Source organism: Pristis pectinata, chromosome 6 (assembly GCF_009764475.1).
Source record: "Pristis pectinata isolate sPriPec2 chromosome 6, sPriPec2.1.pri, whole genome shotgun sequence".
In the NCBI taxonomy this organism is placed as follows: Eukaryota; Metazoa; Chordata; class Chondrichthyes; order Rhinopristiformes; family Pristidae; genus Pristis; species Pristis pectinata.
In genome coordinates, this window is record NC_067410.1 from 3,687,568 (window position 1) to 3,703,983 (window position 16,416).

The 16,416-nt window shown below is 42.3% G+C and overlaps 1 protein-coding gene across 1 annotated transcript in view; it reads right to left on the reverse strand.

Moving 5' to 3' along the window:
* Positions 1-16,416, reverse strand: part of eefsec (eukaryotic elongation factor, selenocysteine-tRNA-specific) — a 407,191-nt gene that overhangs the window by 315,920 nt on the left and 74,855 nt on the right. The gene's annotated exons all lie outside the window — the stretch shown is intronic.

Below are 16,416 nucleotides of genomic sequence, written 5' to 3' on the forward strand. Positions count from 1 at the left end.
CAGGGCTTCCCTAAGTACAACTGATACAAAGCACATGGCATAATTGCTGACAGTATTAAATCCTGAACTGACACCAGAACTCTTCACTGCCAATATACTGGAACAGAACTGCACAGCCCCTCAAACATTCTATCTGTCTACACTTCTCACTGCTTCAGTAAAGCAGCCAACATAATCAAAAACTTCATCCACTCCGGAGATTCTCTCTTCTCCCCCCTCCCATCAGGAAGGAGAGACAAAAGTCTAAAAGCACTTGCTACCGGGGTCAAGAACAGCTTCTATCCTGCTGTTATAAGACTATTGAATGGTCCCCTAGTACAATGAGATAGTCTCTTGACCTCACAATCTACCTCGTTATGACCTTGCACCTTATTGTCTGCCTGCACTGCACTTTCTCTGTAACTGTAACACCTTATTCTACATTCTGTTATTGTTTTCCCTTGTACTACCTCAATGCACTGTTGCAATGAAATGATCTATAGGGATGCCATGCAAAACAAAGCTTTTCACTGTACCTCAGTACATGTGACAATAATAAACCAATTTTAATTAATGATAGTGGTTAAGTTACCTGACTAGTAATCCAGAATTTTTTGGTTTTGCTCGCCATTAGCAATGATGACCACAAAACTAGTGGATTGTTGCAAGAACCCATTTGTTTCACTTCAAAGGATGGAAATATGCCATCCTTCTATAGAATGGCCGATACATGACCCACCATGGCCTATTTTATAAGATAAGATACATGGCCTCTTCAATACTGCCTGAAATAGCATAGCAAACCACTCAGAGATTAACAATAGGTGATAAATGCTGGCCTTGCAATACCCAGATCCCAAATGCAGCCCTCATAAAAATGATACATAATACAGCCAATTTGTACATAGCAGGCTATTTCAAATAACAATCAGACACTGATGCAATGATTTTGATTGGGGAATAGATATTGATGAAGGCTCCACTAAGAGCTTCTTGCTCCCATTTGAAATAGTACCTGGGATCTTGTACATCTACCTGAACTCAAGTAGTCAGCTTTGAGCTGAATGCTGTCACTAAAGTCCAAGCCTGGTCTGAGCAAAGTTAATTAATTAGTGCAATAAGGATCCTACCAGTAGCTTCAGAGTTTACTGAAGGGAGATTCAGGCTATGAATCCCCTTGCCATTCAGTACTACCTAGAATGGCATAGGACTGGACCTGGGTGTGACTTACACTGTTATCAGATGACTTGCTGATTCCTACAGTGAAAGGTTGCACAAGTCACCGTCACGTGGATATGGAAGTCAAAGACCTTCTGTGTGACATAAAGTAGCATCTTTGGAAAGGCAGCAAGATTGAATAGAATTGGTTTATTATTGTCACATGTACCGAGGTACAGTGAAAAACTGTTTTGCATGCCATCCATACAGATCATTTCATCACATCAGTACATCAAGGTAGTACAAGGGGAAACAATAACAGAATGCAGAATATAAGATAAAATAAGATAAGATTTCTTTATTAGTCACATGTACATCGAAACACACAGTGAAATACATCTTTTGCGTAGAGTGTTCTGGGGGCAGCCCGCAAGTGTCGCTACGCTTCTGGCGCCAACATAGCAGTTACCGTTACAGAGAAAGTGCAGTGCAGGCAGACAATAAGGTGCAAGGCCATGACGAGGTAGATTGTGAGGTCAAGAGTCCATCTTATCATACTAGGGGATTGTTCAATAGTCTTTTGTAGCAGCAGGATAGAAGCTATTCTTGAGCAGCCTGGTGGTACGTGCTTTCAGGCTTTTATATCTTCTGCCCGATGGGAAAGGGGAGAAGAGAGAATGTCCAGGGTGGGAACACCCTTCAGACCCTACAGATACCGTGGGCTGGAGGACCCATTCCTGAGCTGTACTGTTCCGCACTCTATGATGTTTTAAACAAAGGCTGCCCTCTATGGTGGACACAAAAAATACCATTTTTCCTGGTATTCCTGACAATACTTATCCTTCAACCAAAATCACCAGAACAGTGATCTGGTCATTATCATGATGTGGTTGATGGGAGCTGGTTTTGCACAAATAGGCTGTCATGCTTCCCACATTACAACTACACTTAAAAAGGTCTTCATTGGCTGTAATGCCCAGACAGGGATGAGAAAATGGCACAGAAATATTTATTTTATATGGTTAAACAACAGAGGAGCGGGTTATCATTGGAGCAAAAGTATCAGTGCAGAGCAGACAGGTCAAGATGTCTGTTCCTGTGCTGTAAATCCTATGCAACATTAACTCAAAGGGTATGGTAGAATGACCCCTCTGAGCGCTGGAACAGCTGCACGTGGCACAAGAACTGTAGGAGGCAGATTCCATCTACCTACTCCCTGAACTCCTGATTCTCAGCTGAAAATCAATCGCACAAGAATGCTGTTCAAAAGTTTAAGCTCTAACACTCCAAAAATATTTTCATTTTTGCACACAAACCGCAGCCAAACAGAATAAGTACAATGGAAAGACCTCCACTGCTAACACGTCAAAAGTTGATCCTGTAGGACTAATTAATGCAAGTTAGAATGTCTAAAAGTTCACCAGTTTCCTGTTGCGTTTGAATCAACAATAAGCATCAGAAGAGTTAAATGTAACTGCACATATACCATTGCTGTTTTTAGCAGACCAATGGAATCAGTTCAGAACTGAATACGCCCCGAAATATTTTTCCAAGTTCTCCCTCCCTGTTTTGTATTCATAATATACCAATTACATTAAATCCTGCTGGAAAGTGTTCCAATGATAAAAATATAAGAATAAAGAGAAGTAGGTTATAAGGCCCCTAGAGCCTGCTCGACCAATCAATAAGATCATATCTGACGGGATCTTGTCCTTAGGCAAAGGTGACGACTAACAGTAGAGGTGAAGAAAGCTCACCGACGCACACGATGAATTTAATACTAAATGCGAACACGTCATCGAAAGTTTAAAACTTATTGCTGGAGGAGATTGCTCAGATGGTGAATCAAAAAAAAGCAACAGACATAAAAACAGAGATTGCTGGAAACACTCAGCAGGTCAGACAACATCTGTGGAGATCGAAACAGAGCTGATGTTTCACATTAGAAAGGCCCCGTCACGCTAGGCGCTCTCTCTTCTCCCCCCTTCCATCAGGTAGAAGATACAAAAGCTTGAAAACATGCACCCACCAGGCTCAAGAATACCTTCTATCCCCTGGTAGCGTAGCGGTTAGCGTAACACTTTACAGCGCCAGCGACCTGGGTTCAAATCCGGCCATTGTCTGTAAGGAGTTTGTACGTTCTCCCCGTGTCTGCGTGGGTTTCCTCCGGGTGCTCTGGTTTCCTCCCACATTCCAAAGACGTACGGGTTAGGAAGTTGTGGGCATGCTACATTGGTGCCGGAAGCGTGGCGACACTTGCGGGCTGCCCCCAGAACACTCTACACAAAGATACATTTCACTGTGTGCTTCGATGTACATGTAACTAATAAAGATATCTTATCTTATCTTACTGTTATAAGACTATTGAACAGACCTCTTGTATGTTAAAGATGAACTCTCGATCTCGCAATCTCTCAGTCTACCTTTTGTCTATGCACTGCACTTACTCTATAACTGTAGGTGTAACGCGTTATTCTGCATCCTGTTATTGCTTTTCCCTTGTACTACCTCAACACACTTATGTTTTGAAATGATCTGTATCGATGGCATGCAAAACTAAGTTTTTCACTGCACCTCAGTACATGTGATAACAATAAACCAATTCCAATTTGGAAATCAAACATGTTTTGTTGCAGGGAGGTGGTGAGAACAAAGGGAATGCCAGTGATAGCATGAGCAATTGAATAACATAAGTGACGAAAGCTTGCTAATGGCTGGAGGAGGTGTAAACAAAATGAAGGATGAAGAGAGGAGGAAAAGAGAGGGGAAGTAAACAATGCTGGAACTGAGAGATTCAGACTAGAGAAGGAAAATACTGTGCAGGGATGCCCTTTCATCATAACTGCCGTGCCTTGATACAAACTAGAAAGCCTGATCATCTGAAGTTGTTGAATTTAGTGTTAAATCCCAAGGACTGTAATACGCCAAGTCAGAATATTAGATGCTGTTCCTCGAGATTACAGTGGGCTTTGTATGAACAGTGTAAGAAGACAAAAAATAGAGGGGTGAGGATGAGAATGGAATAAAGTGACACAAAAGCAAGAACTTGCATCATTTTCAGTGTAACAAAGCATCTGAAGGGATAACAGCATTAATAAATAAAATTTGACATCAAGCCGCAAAGAAATATTACAGAAAATGACCAAAAGTTTGGTTAAATAATTAGGGTTGAAAGAGCATCTTAAAGCAGGAGAAAGAAAAGTCAAAGTCAAGTTTATTGTCATATGCACAAGTCCATGTGTGCACAGGTGCAATAAAAAACTTACTTGCAGCAGCATCACAGGCACATAGTATTAGATGCACAACATTCACAAGAAAAACTTAAATTATACATAAATTATACAAGAAGGAACACAATTAGAACAAAAGAAGAAAGTCCATAGTACTGCAAAGTGGTCATAGTGTTGCTATACTGAGGTAGTCATTAGGGTTGTGCCGGTTGGTTCAAGAACGGAATGGTTGAAGGGAAATAGCTGTTCCTGAACCGGGTGGTGTTGGACTTCAGGCTTCTGTACCTCTTGTCTGATGGTAGCTGCGAGAAGATGCGCCTCCTGTAGATACTACCGATGGTGGAGAGGGATGTGCCTGCGATGTATTGGGCTGAGTCCACTACTCTCTGCAGTTTCTTACAACAAGTGGAGAGGTTTGGGGAGAAAATTCTAGAGCTTAAAACAATAAGCAAAGCTTCAAATATTAGAGGGACTCAAGATGGCACAAGGGGAAGAAGGTAGACATCTGAGGGTTGACGAGCCTGAAGGTGGCTACAGAGATGGAGGGATGTGATCCTGGGAAGATTTTAAAACAAGGATGAGCACATACAAGGAGTTTTCTAGTCAGAAGCCTACAAAGTTCAGCAGGACTAATGGTGACAAGTAAATAGGTTTAATCCAAGATACCTTTCTTCATAAGATGACACAATACAGGAAATAATTATAATATTTCAACTTGTGCAGTGCTTTAATAGTTTCAGAAATGCAACATAGTGTTAGGATCCTTTTTAAGTTCAAGTTCAAGGTTACTGTCAGAGGCAGACATACCTGGGGTATAAATGCCATGAAGATTAGCTTATTGCACCAGCAGCACAGTACACAGTGAATAATGAAATGACAAACGGTTACAATGGTCATTGAGTTCACCAATCTCAACAAGGTAATCAGACACTATAGTCGAAGTTGCTGCCTAGAGTTTTGGGAATGTGTCCCAGTTTAAAGTCCTGCAGGTGGACAAGGCCTTGAAGAGCAGCAGTTGCCACTGGCTTCCTAAATCTGTCATTTCGCCAACCTTGAAGGCTCAAGAGGCTAGAGAGCATCCTCCTGCTTCGACCTTTTATAGAAAGGACGATGACCTGATGAAAACCCATCACCATAGCCAAGGAGACATACCATCTCCACGAAAGAACATAGAACAGTACAGCACAATACAGGCCCTTCAGCCCACAATGTTGTGCTGACCTTTAAACCTCACCTAAGACTATCTAACCCCTTCCTCCCACATATCCCTCTATTTTAAATTCCTCCATATGCTTATCTAGCAATCTCTTGAATTTGACCAATGTACCTGCCTCCAGCACCACCCCAGGCAGTGCATTCCATGCCCCAACCACTCTCTAGGTAAAAAAAACCTTCCTCTGATATCTCCCTTGAACTTCCCACCCATTACTTTAAAGCCATGTCCTCTTGTATTGAGCATTGGTGCCCTGGGAAAGAGGTGCTGGCTGTCCACTCTATCTATTCCTCTTAATATTTTGTACACCTCAATCATGTCTCCTCTCATCCTCCTTCTCTCCAAAGAGTAAAGCCCTAGCTCCCTTAGTCTCTCCTTATAATGCACACTCTCTAAACCAGGCAGCATCCTGGTAAATCTCCTCTGCACCCTTTCCAACACTTCCACATCCTTCCTATAATGAGGCGACCAGAACTGGACACAGTACTCCAAGTGTTAGTGTTGCTTCACAATCACCAAGTTCAAATCCTACAGACCCAACAGTAGTCTGGGAGCATCTTTACCACACAGACCTTGAATTTCAAGTTGTGGTTTTGGACCATCTTTACAAGGGGGCAACTAGAAATGGACAATTAATGCCAGCTCTGCTACCGTTCCCAAGATGCCATTCTGACTCAGTGACAACAGGTGAGTCTTGCCCATCAGCAGCTAATTTAAGGGAAAGAATGTGTGCATGTATATATCGGGAGAGAGGAAACAGAGGTGCAGGAAGAAGTGGGGGTACTTAATAATTGCGGACACCCCTCAGCAGATGGTAACAATCAGCAATGGAAAACCTCAGCTTATTTTCCTCTTCACTAACTCTGGAATTTTGCAGCTAACCTTCAGCAGGAAAGCAAAAGAGATGTAGTGCATGTGCGGCATGTTGTGGTGTACACACACATGTACTTATTGGGAGGGGGAGGAAATGTGAGTGGGGAAAGAAGGGGAGGCTATTGATAATTGAACACATCCTCTTCCCCCTCAGCACATGGCAGTCATCAGCAATGCTTTCATTTTCCCTAACTTAAGAATTCTGCAACTAATTTTCACCAGGAAAGCAGGGGAGATGGTGTGTGTGGGTGTGGGTGTGGGTATGTGTGGGTGTGGGTGTGGGTGTGAGTGAGTGAGTGAGAGAGAGAGAGTGTGTGTGTGTGAGAGAGTGAGAAAAAGTGTGTGAGAGTGTGTGTGTGTGAGAGAGAGAGTAAGAAAAAGTGTGTGTGAGTATGTGTGTGTGTGTGTGAGAGGGGGTGAGAGTTTGCGAGAGGGGGTGAGAAGAGGATGTTGGTTAGTGAGAAGGCACATATTTAATTTAGAAAAAGTTTTAAAATTCCTCTGACAGCAACTTGCTCCAGTTTCTTCTATAATGGACTGTTGTACCAATATGTTTGTTATTTGTGCATTTATTGATCAGTTGTGGAGATTAAAATCTATTAACAGTGTAAAAACATTCTCCAAGGAAAATAAAATTACAACTGCAGCATGTGCTTTCATATACATTACTGTAAATATTTCAAGACAATGGTTTATTAGAAATTAGCAGACTGAGGAATAAAGAACTTCCACTCAGCAGCACAGCCCAATAAAGATTCTGACCAGCATGGGTACCACTTCACACCTGTTGGATGGACCCCATCCAATCTTCGAATGCTTGCATGCATGTACCTGCCAAAGCAGTTACTAGGTATCAGTCAGGGGTGAAATCACCTGGGTGATTGTGCTGCCTGGTCAGGTACACTGAGAGTAACTGTACCTTCCCAGATCAGCTGAAGTAGATAAAAACCTTTATCCAACAATTGTCCTTCATCAATTGTGGAATTGAATTTAGGAGACGAGAGGTAATGTTGCAGCTATATAGGACCCTGGTCACACCCCACTTGGAGTACGGTGCTCAGTTCTGGTCGCCTCACTACAGGAAGGATGTGGAAGCCATAGAGAGGGTGCAGAGGAGATTTACAAGGATGCTGCCTGGATTGGGGAGCATGCCTTATGAAAGCAGGTTGAGTGAACTTGGCCTTTTCTCCTTGGAGCGACGGAGGATGAGGGGTGACCTGATCGAGGTGTATAAGATGATGAGAGGCATTGATCATGTGGATAGTCAGAGGCTTTATCCCAGGGCTGAAATGGTTGCCACAAGAGGGCACAGGTTTAAGGTGTGGGGGAGTAGGTACGGAGGAGATGCCAGGGGTAAGTTTTTTACTCAGAGAGTGGTGAGTGCATGGAATGGGCTGCCGGCAACGGTGGTGGAGGCAGATACGATAGGGTCTTTTAAAGAGACTTTTGGACAGGTACATGGAGCTTAGAAAATTAAGGTAAGCCTAGTAATTTCTAAGGTAGGGACATATTTGGCACAGCTTTGTGGGCCGAAGGGCCTGAATTGTGCTGTAGGTTTTCTATGTTCTATGTGCTATCTGCAGAAATTCTTGTGTCTAAGTTTTATGAACAGTCGGACTAAGCAAACAAAGCTTCACAAACTGCTTAGAGGTGTTTAATATTTAACACTATAATCCCTTTCCAAACAGAAGCGCGTGCCGCTGAGCTTTCTATGTTTAAATTTAATGGATCATGCAGCAGAGATCTCCTTACCCTTGGTGGAAAACTCTAAAACAAAAACCAGCATTACAAATTAGGAAATGCGTACAAAAAACAAACAGCAGAGAAATAAAATCAATAAGCAACTGAAGTAAAACAAATTGATCCTAACTGCGATAACATGCTGTCAGAAACTCCTCCCCAGGGCCAGCATGCAGGCTTGTTTTATTGCGGACGTCTCTATTTCAGGCCTAGCACGGCTGTGTGCACGCTGTAATGCATCAAACCTCCATGGGACAAGAAGATTTACGGCAGGGAAAGGAAAGGAAAATGATCCCAGATGAGAATTCTGAACAGATAAATGAAACTAGCTGGAGCCAGAAGCAGGGTAGGCATTTTTGCAACACAGAGGATAGTGTGTTTAGAAATTTTTATTTAAGTGTTTATAGGAAAGAAAATGTATACAAGATGTGATTGTTTTCCCCAATGGCATTCTGTTAAATTAATACTGATAGAATTTCTCATTAAATTATGTGAAAGCCATCACAGTTCATCAAGCCATATGATCCAATGGCAAGAATCAGCTCTCTACGTTACACTCTCTCTCAAAAGCAGGAAGAAATCTATTTGAAACCTAACCAATGAACTTTTTTTAAAGTAGAATCATACTATTTTATAGCACAGGAAGATGCAGTTTGACTCATCATAGCGAAGCTGAGGTAGAGATGATTGAGTGCTTCAAGCTCCTGGGTGTAAACATTATCAATAGTTTGTGCTAGACCAACAACATAGACACTGTGGCCAAGAAAGCTCACCAATGCCTCTACTTCCTTAGAAGGCTAAGGATATTCAGCATGACCCTCATCAATTTTTATGGATGCACCATCGAAAGCATCCTACACAGCTTGGTATGGCAACTGCTCTGCCCACGAACACAAGAAATTGCAGAGAGTTGTGGACACAGTTCAGTCCATTATGAAAATCAGCCTCCTCTCCATGGACTCTGTCTACACTTCTCGCTGCCTCGGTAAAGCAGTCAACATAATCAAAGACCCCTCCCACCCCAGATATTCTCTCTTCTTTGCCCTTCCATCGGGTAGAAGATATAAAAACTTGAAAACACGCACCACCAGGCTCAAGGTCAGCTTCTATGCCACTGTTATAAGACTGTTGAATGGACCTCTTTTACATAAAAGATAAACTCTTGACCTCACAATCTACCTCCTCGTGGCCCTTGCACCTTATTGTCTGCCTGCACTGCCCTTTCTCTGTAACCGTAACACTATATTCTGCATTCTGTTATTGTTTTCCCCTCAGACTATCTCAATATACTTACATTTTGAAATGATCTGTACGGATGGCTTGCAAGACAAAGTTGTTCACTGTATCTCAGTACATGTGACAATAATAAACCAACACCAATAGTACAGCACAGGAACAGGCCCTTCACCTATGATGTTTATGCCAATCCAAACTCATCCAATCTGCCTGCACACATGGTCTATATCCCTCCATTCCCTGCCCGTTCATGTGCCTGTCTAAATGCATTTAAGAGGCATCATATCTGCTTCCACCACCATCCCTGGCAGCCTGTTCCAGACACCTACCACTCTCTGTGTAAAAAACCTTGCCTCGTAAAGTTCCTTTAAACTTCCCCACCTCTCACCTGAAAGCTATTCGCTCTTGTATTTGACATTTCCACCCTGGGAAAAGGACCATCTATCCTATCTATGCCTCTCACAATTTTATATACTAGACAGTCACCTCTCAGCCTCCGACACTCCAGAGAAAACAATCCAAGTTTGTCCATCCTCTCCTTATAGCGAACGCTCTCTAATCCAGGCAGCATCCTGGTGAACCTCTTCTGCACCCACTCCACGTCAGTCATCTGATAATGTTCATACGAAACACCCTGCGATACTTTCTACTTTAAGGGCGCATGCTGCTGTTGAAACACAGGCTGCAACAAGGCAGCCAAAGCAAAATATTAATTGGTGTAAGTCCAAAAGAAAACTGATATTGCTAGAAATACTTAGTAGGCAGGCAACACTTGCAGCAGAAGAGTCAACATTTCAGATCGATAATCTTTGAGCCCATTCTGATGAAAGATCAATGACTTGAAATGTTACTAAGTTCTAGCTCCACAGATGCTGTCTGGCCCGCTCAGGATTTTCAGCATTTTATATTATTTCAACAAGAAGACACAACTTCTGTCCTTCGCTGTTAAATCGGTCTAAGCTTTGTCAACTCCTAACAGCCAAAGTCACATCTTCCACTCGAGAAGTGAGAGAGGCACCAAAAGCACCAAGTTGGACAATGATTTATTTAATTGCCAAATCTGGTCAGGCACGAAAATTGCCTCCTCAAGTACGACCGAAAGCCACATATGGGAAAACATGCCGCAATCAAGACAACATAAAAATCTTCCAGTCTAATAAACCTTCTCTGAACTGATTCAGACACAGTAACACCCTTCCTTAACTAAGGAGGTCAATACTGTGCATGTTACTTCAATTGTGATCTCACCACTGAAGCCTCATATTGCCATTTTTGTACTCAATTCCCCTTGTAATACACAATAGTTAGCTTTCCTTATTATTTGCTGTACCTGCCTACTAGTTTTTTATGAATCATGCACTAGGTCTCTCTGTATCTCAGAGCTCTGCCATCTCTAACCTTTTAGATAACATCCTTTTTTCTTTCATTTTTCTGCCAAAATGGTCAGTCTCACATTTTCCCACATTATTCTCCATTGAAATGCTGTGATTCAATGTTGGTCAAAAATGTACAAAACAACTTGACTCAGCAAAAGTGCCTTAATGGCAAAGAGATATTGAAAGGTCAAGTCAAAGTCGAATTTATTGTCATATGCACAAGTACACGTGTGCACAGGTGCAATGAAAAACTTACTTGCAGCAGCATCACAGGCACATAGCATTAGAGACACAACATTCACAAGAAAAACATAAATTAAACATAAATCATACAAAAAAAGAACACAATTAGAACAAAAAAAAAGTCCACTGTGGTGAAGCACTCAAAGTGGTCATAGTGTTGCTATACTGAGGTAGTGATGTGGGTGTGCAGGTTGGTTTGAGAACTGAATGGTTGAAGAGAAGTAGCTGTTCTTGAACCTGGTGGTGTGGGACTTCAGGCTTCTGTACCTCCTGCCCGATGGGAGCTGCGAGAAGATGGTACGGCCCGAATGGTGGGGATCTTTGATGATGGATGTTACCTTCTTGAGGCAGCACTTCATGTAGATACTACCAATGGTGGGGAGGGATGTGCCCGTGATGTATTGGGCTGAGTCCACTATCCTCTGCAGCTCCTTACGTCCCTGCGCATTCGAATTGCCGTACCATCAACTTACGGTAGAGGGATTAACACTGTCTACGAGAACCAGAATGTGCTACCCCAACCCTTCTTTAGAAAGCACCATGGCTCCTCTCACATACATCTGAGGCCAGGCCAACATCTCATCCAGCAGTCTTATAAACAACAATTAATTCATCTCACTCAACAGTCACAAGGCTGGCTGGAATGAACTCTGTTACCATTTCGGCTAGAAATTTAGTTTGGTGCTGAACAGTACTTAATTAGCTCTTCCATTCATGTATAAAGTGCGGACCAGGTTCAGTGTCACACAGAAAAATTATGAAGCAGAAGTAAATGTATTAAAGTAAGTTTGTATTAGGTAGTTATAGAGTAGCAGACCACGGCCAATAACTTATCAGCAGAAAATGACTGTGCTCCCTGGATGTTATGCAGCATGTGTTAGTAATATGTGCCCTACACAATGAGGAAGCAGAGCCAAAATTACCCAGTAAAGTGTCACAGGGAATAAAAGACATTTTGCTTTGTGTGCCAGCAGAGTGCACTGTCCAGGTCAGGTACAGTGCATCCACATGCAAGGTAAAGTCCTGTGTCAATAATCACAGAAAGATACAGCATCGAGGGTTACCATTCCACTAACCATGACTATGCCACTTCTTTGGTACAGCTGTCCAATTAATCCTGCGCTGGACCTTATGACACTTTCTCTTTTCCCTATATAAAAATAATTTCAAGTACTTAAGCAATTCTTGTTTGAATCAGCTTCTACCATCCTTATAGTTAGTGCATTACAGATATCAACAACTCATATGTGAAAACGTATTTCCTTATGTCACTTTCTTTAGCCAGTCAGGTTAAATTCATATCCTCTGCTATCGGAAATAGCTTCACCACATTTACTTTTATCAAAACCAGTCTGAACTGCACTATCAAATCTACGCTTAACCCTTTCCATACAGCTGGGCCCTCTCTAAGACCTTAACATCCGCTGATGTGTAGCACACAGAACTGAATACTGATTAACTAAGCAAAAACCAAAAAAATTTTCCAGCATTGTAAGTCTGACTTCAAAAGAGATGTTGCCAATATTCAACAGGTCAGGCAGCATCTGTGGAAACAGAAACAATTAATAGTTCAGGTCAGTGACCTGCTATATCCCAAGCGTTTTCTGGTTTTAATGCTGCTTAACCATTGGTATTGGTTTATTATTGTCACTTGTACCGAGGTACAGTGAAAAACTTGTCTTGCATACTGATCGTACAGGTCAATTCATTACACAGTGCAGTTACATTGAGTTAGTACAGAGGGCATTGAGGTAGTTCAGGTAAAAACAATAACAGTACAGAGTAAAGTGTCACAGCTACAGAGAAAGTGCAGTGCAATAAGGTGCAAGGTCACAACAAGGTAGATCGTGAGGTCAGAGTCCATCTTATCGTATAAGGGAACCGTTCAATAGTCTTATCACAGTGGGGTAGAAGCTGTCCTTGAGCCTGGTGGTACGTGCCCTCAGGCTCCTGTATCTTCTACCCAATGGAAGAGGAGAGAAGAGAGAATAACCCTGGTGGGTGGGGTCTTTGATTATGCTGGCTGCTTATAGGTTTACATTAGCTTCCTTGTTGTACTGTATTTCTATATTAATAAGGATCTATATAATTTTCTTTTAAGAGTCTCTCAGCTTTCCCCGAGATCAACATAGTCTTGTGCCCGATGTAAAGTGTAGATTATTTTGTTTTCCCTGATTCTTCCCAACAAAGTGTCACATCCTACCCGGATACATCCCGACTTGGTCTGGCAACTGCTCTGCCCGTGACCACAAGAAACTGCAGAGTTGTGGACACAGCTCAACACATCATGGAAACCAGCCTCCCCTCCATAGACTCTGTCTACACTTCTTGCTGCCTTGGTAAAGCAGCCAACATAGTCAAAGACCCCACCCACCCCAGACATTCTCTCTTCTCTCCCCTCCCATCGGGTAGAGGGTACAAAAGCCTGAAAGCACGTACCACCAGGCTCAAGGACAGCTTCTATCCCGCCATTATGTCTATTGAATGGAACTCTTGTACGATAAAATGGACTCTTGACTTCAAAATCTACCTCGTCATAGCCTGCCTGCACTTTCTCTGTAACTGTAACACTTTATTCTGCATTCTGTTATTGTTTTCCCTTGTACTACCTCAATTGTACTGTTGTAATGAAATAATCTGTATGGATGGTGTGCAAAACCAAGTTTTTCACTGTACCTTGGTACATGTGTCAATAATAAACCAATTTACACCACTTATGGCTAAATTTTACGAGGCACATGACCATCAATGTCCCCAGTCTACGCTATACTCGACTCTTATTATGCTCCTCATTGTTTGCTACATTTTGAAGTTTCTTTCCATCTACAAAGTTTGAAATTAAGCCTCATATCCACACAAATAGATCATTGACGTACATCAAAATTTAGCTAGCATTGGAAAGGCTCTCAACCTCTGTGTTAACGAATATTCTGTCCCTACTGTGTTTAAGTCCATCTTTGCAGTCTTTGTCTAGAGTGACTGAGACAGGTGTCATTTTGATTCAGTTATGAGCACTCTTATGTTCTGGTCAGTTTCTGCAGATAGGGTCATAATGAAAATCTGAATCTGCCCTTCCTTCCAAAACTGTCCCCCACCATCGAGGACATCTTCAGGAGGTGGTGCCTCAGGAAGGCGGCATCCATCACTAAGGACCGTCACCATCCGGGACATGCCCTCTTCTCGTTACCACCATCAGGGAGAATGTACAGGAGCCTGAAGACCCACACTCAATGATTCAAGAACAGCTTCTTCCCCTCTGCCATCAGATTTCTGAATGGTCCATGAATCCACGAACACTACCTCGTTATTCCTTTCGTTTTGCATTCTTTGTTAATTTTGCAATTTATTGTACTTTTATGTCTTTGAACTGTACTGCTGCCACAGAACAACAAATTTCAGACATATAAATCAATGATAATAAACCTGATTCTGATGACGTTTGAAAGTACTGTGGTTGTAAAACATTTTCCAAGTGTTGTCACGACAGTAAAGCAGCAAAGACAGCAGCAAATTTACACACAATGAGCTCCCACAGCAGCAGTGTTAATGGACAGGAACACAGTTAGAGACATTGGCTGAGATACAAATGTCGGCCAGAACTTCCCTGCTCTCTTTTGTCAAGCATTTTTTTGTACATCCACCCAAAAAGGCAGAGAGGATCTTGGTTTAACATCTCATCTGAAACACGTGACCCCCAACTGTGAAGCCCTCCCTCAGTAGTAGCCTGGCAATATCAGATTAGACCACATTAGCAAGTCTTTGAAGGGGGAAGGACACAACCTCTTGACTTGGAGGCAACTGTGCTAACTGATGTTTTCACCTATCTACTTCCACAAGAGGGTATCTAACTGCTCAGTTAAATCATAAACCAGGCACAGTAGTGTAGTGGTTAGCGTAATGCTATTACAGCGCCAGTGACCCGGGTTCAATTCCGGCTGCTGTCCGTAAGGAGTTTGTACGTTCTCCCTGTGTCTGTGTGGGTTTCCTCCGGGTGATCCGGTTTCCTCCCACATTCCAAAGACATACGGGTTAGGAAGTTGTGGGCATGCTATATTGGCGCCGGAAGCGTGGCAACATTTGCAGGCTGCCCCCCAAAACACTCTAGGCAAAGGTGCATTTCACCGTGCGTTTTGATGTACAGGTGACCAATAAAGACATCTTAAAAGACCAGGGAAGTTTTCCTAAGAACTTGCCAATCATTTCAGCCAATTTCAACAAAACAAAATTGTGCCTTTGCACCAGATTTCTGTTTGTGAATTGCTGCTGGTGTAGAATGGTGTCATACTTAAAATAGTTAATTACGTAGAAAGTGCCTTCATATATTTAGTCATTTGAAGGCACTTTGTATAAGTGTGGATGAACAGAACAGTAAAGATATTCTCATCAAAGAAGTGTATACGATGAGATCATTCTTCTGGAACTGAGGAAGCAGAGAGAGGGCCTGATGAGTAAATATTGAAACTTCCACTTGCAAAGTGGTCCAAACACTAAAGGACATAAACATATCCAGATGAAAATTCAGAAGAAATGTTTTTACTCAAAGGTTAGCGAGGATGTGGGACTAACTCACAAAAAGTAATGGTCAGGTGAATAGTATGGATGCATTTAATAGCTACCGAGAAAGAAAAAGTTTACGTATACAAGGTGTTTATGTGTAACATGGGATGTTATAGTGAGGTTGTATAAGACATTGGTGAGGCCAAATTCGGAGTATTGTGTGCAGTTCTGGTCACCTAACTATAGGAAGGATATCAGTAAGATTGAAAGAGTGCAGAGAAGATTTACTAGAATGTTGCTGGGTCTTCAGGAGTTGAGTTACAAGGTAAGATTGAACAGGTTAGGACTTTATTCCTTGGTGCATAGAAGAATGAGGGGAGATTTGACAGAGGTTTACAAAATTATGAGGGGTATAGACAGAGTAAATGCGAGTAGGCTCTTTCCACCTAGATTAGGAGAGATAAGTACCAGAGGACATGGCTTTAGGGTGAAAGGGGAAAGGTTTAGGGGGAACTTCTTCACTCAGAGAGTGGTGGGAGTGTGGAACGGGCTGCCATCTGATGTAGTAAATGCGGGCTCACTCTTAAGTGTTAAGAATAAATTGGATAGATACATGGACGGGAGAGGTCTGGAGGGTTATGGACTGGGTGCAGGTAAATGGGACTAGCGGAATAATGTTTTGGCACAGACTAGAAGGGCCAAATGGCCTGTTTTCTGTGCTGTAGTGTTCTATGGTTCTAAGGTCAGATTTATAAAAGGTGGGAGATGGCTTGCGTGGAACATTGAAAATCTGTGCGGATAAGCCCATTTCTATACTGTGGGCTCTTTCACAACTCCATGAGTTTTCTCTGTTACCAGCCAGATTAAGCAG